Raw genomic sequence first — 2726 nt, forward strand, 5'->3', positions numbered from 1 at the left:
GATTGTTAGGATACTAGATAGATTGGGAAGAGCAAGAAGTAGATCCAGATCGAGAGGGAGTGGTTGTGGAGGAAGGAGGGATGAATTGCACTAGGAGGACCACAAGTTCCGTATTACAATTGTCTGCCTTCTTCAATCTTCGATTAGTATTTATAGATCACCCTTACAAGGCCTCAGTCGATACACACCTACTTGGCCCATTCGCCTCCTTGGTAATGTTTGTTGGGCTTGTGTTGCCATGCACTCCTGCGGCCCATCTCTTGCAGTCCAGGTTCCTTGTACAGCTTCTCACGATCCACCGATTCCCTGTCACGCAAGGGGCTGACAGTTTGCAGGACCTCATTCTCACTTGATACAGGATTCATGAGCGGTACAGCTGCAGCAAGCATTAGCCTCCAATCATCCCTCTCATACTGTGTCAGGCAAGTTCGCAGCCAGCCATGGACAAGGCTGCATTCACCTTCCGCGCCTTTAGTGTCGAAACAGCAAAGGCCATGGACGTTGTGTCAGACCCTAAGACCGGCCTTGTGCGCCTCCTGTGGTGCAAGGACATGATCGATAAGATCTTTGCCAACAAGCTGGTCGTGCACCCTGTTGCCCAGGCGCTCTCTTTGGTTGTTTCTGCACAGAAGATCAACAAGCATTGGCTCAAGAGGTCTGTAGAGGCAAGGATAAATGATGCAAACAGCGATGAGGGTGCCATTACCGATACAACTTCTGAGTTGGAGAGGTATGCAGAGGACACTCAATCCACCATCCAAGCTGGTGGGATACAGTCCACTGTCGCTGATCATGCCGCCTCACACATTGGCAAAGCCAGAGGACTCCTGTTGCTGCTCGAGGCATTGCCTCACCATGTAAATAAGCCATAATACCATATATCCCAGCTTGTGTGGCTGAGGAGTGCAGTCTGCTTACACGGGATGGTGGCCGATCGGAGTTCAGGATGGACGAGAGACTCCCTGATGCAGTTTTGAAGGTTGCATCTGTCGTCGAGGCTCACCTGTAGAAGGTGCAAGAGTTGGCCTTGTCTGTGCCACGAGAGGCGATCCCCGTGCTCCTCCCAACCTTGCTTGCCTAGGTCCTCCTAGATTCCCTGTGAAGATGCGAGTTCAATGTCTTTGATTCACGGGTGTCAAGAGTGTTAAAGATAGAATGTAATCTCTATCTTCAGGAGATCTTCCTTGTTTGCCATGTACTTCAAGTCACAGTTGTAATCCATATCCATGTAATCCTCCTCTCTCTATATAGATGAGATCAAGACCCTAATGGGTCATCCAGGCCAATACGCTTACATGGTAACAGAGCCACGATTTTTTCTAAGATGACCACGCCATCTTCTTCCTCCTCTACCCTTTCCTCCACCACCTCTACCTCGATGCAATCTACAATCCCGACCATCTTTGCATCAATTCCTATCCACCATGTCGTTACCATCCGCCTAAACAAATCCAATTTCGTTCTTTGGCGCGCTCAGATCCTCCCCTTCCTGCGGAGTACGAAGCTCATGGGCTACATCGATGGATCGATCCTGATGCCTCCCAAGTTTTTCGCTGCATCAACAGCTGCGAGCGCCGATCTCCTGCCTAATCCGGCCTACGAACGGTGGTACGATCAAGACCAGCAGGTCCTCAGCGGCCTTCTTTGCTCGATCACCGAGGACATTCTTCAAGACGTCATCGCTACAACTACATCCAAGGAGGCGTGGGACATTCTGCAGCGGATGTTTGCTTCGGCAACACCAGCTCATGTTGTTCAGATCCGGATTGAGCTCGCCACGACTAAGAAACGAGACCTTTCGGCAACAGACTACTTCCGCAAGGTGAAGGGGTTGGCCTCCACCTTGGCCGCCATTGGGTCTCCCCTTCGTGACGACTAGATGATCACCTATCTTCTGACGGGTCTTGGCCCGGACTATGATCCTTTTCTCACTTCCATGATGACTAAGAGCAAGTTCCTCACGCTTGATGATGTGTATGCACATCTAATGTCGTTTGAAGCCCGGCAGCTCCAACACCAGGCCGACCTGCAACTTCAAACTGGATCCTCGGCGAACTTTGCTGGGCGCGGTGGACAGCAGAAGGGTCGCGGCCGTGGTTGCGGCCGTGGCCAGCCGAGCCGTGGCAGTGTCTCTCCAAGCTTCGGAGGCGGCCGTGGTGGAGGGCGCCCTCGCTGCCAGATTTGTGACAAGGAAGGCCATACTGCCGTCAAGTGCTGGTATAGGATGGATGAGTCCTATAGTGAAGAACACCCCTTGGCGGCTGTGGCAGCTACCTCCTCTTACAAGATTCGACTCCAATTGGTACAACGACACGGGAGCGACAGATCACATTACAAGTGATCTTGATCGTCTTGTCGTGCATGAGAGATATCATGGAGGGGAGAATGTTCAAGTCGGCAATGGAGCAGGTTTGCAAATTAAGCATGTTGGTCATTGTTCTATTAATACTGCTACTAGACCACTTGCACTAAAGAATGTTCTTCATGTTCCTAAAACTTCTAAGCATCTTGTTTCAGTTCATAAAATTACTCGTGATAATAACGTCTTCTTTGATTTCATCCTGATCATTATGTCATCAAGGATCGGGAGTCGAAGAGAAAAATACTGGAAGGAAGATGTGAGTCTGGTCTCTACCCCATCAAGCCATCAGATGTCAAGTCCTTCAAGCAAGCTTTTTGTGAGCACTACTATTAGCAAGGAACAGTGCATGCTCGGTTTGGCCATC

The 2726-nt window shown here is 50.3% G+C and overlaps 1 non-coding gene and 1 pseudogene across 1 annotated transcript; both read left to right on the forward strand.

The window, feature by feature from the left end:
- The first annotated feature begins 363 nt into the window (after positions 1 to 363).
- Positions 364 to 1081, forward strand: LOC133892181 (uncharacterized; annotated as a pseudogene).
- A 780-nt stretch (positions 1082 to 1861) lies between these two features.
- LOC133894212 (small nucleolar RNA Z247) lies at positions 1862 to 2001 on the forward strand. Its single transcript, XR_009905021.1, has one exon. It is a non-coding gene; the product is annotated as a small nucleolar RNA Z247 (small nucleolar RNA).
- Positions 2002 to 2726: the final 725 nt, after the last annotated feature.

The sequence above is a fragment of the Phragmites australis genome, chromosome 15 (genome assembly GCF_958298935.1).
Source record: "Phragmites australis chromosome 15, lpPhrAust1.1, whole genome shotgun sequence".
Taxonomy (NCBI): Eukaryota; Viridiplantae; Streptophyta; class Magnoliopsida; order Poales; family Poaceae; genus Phragmites; species Phragmites australis.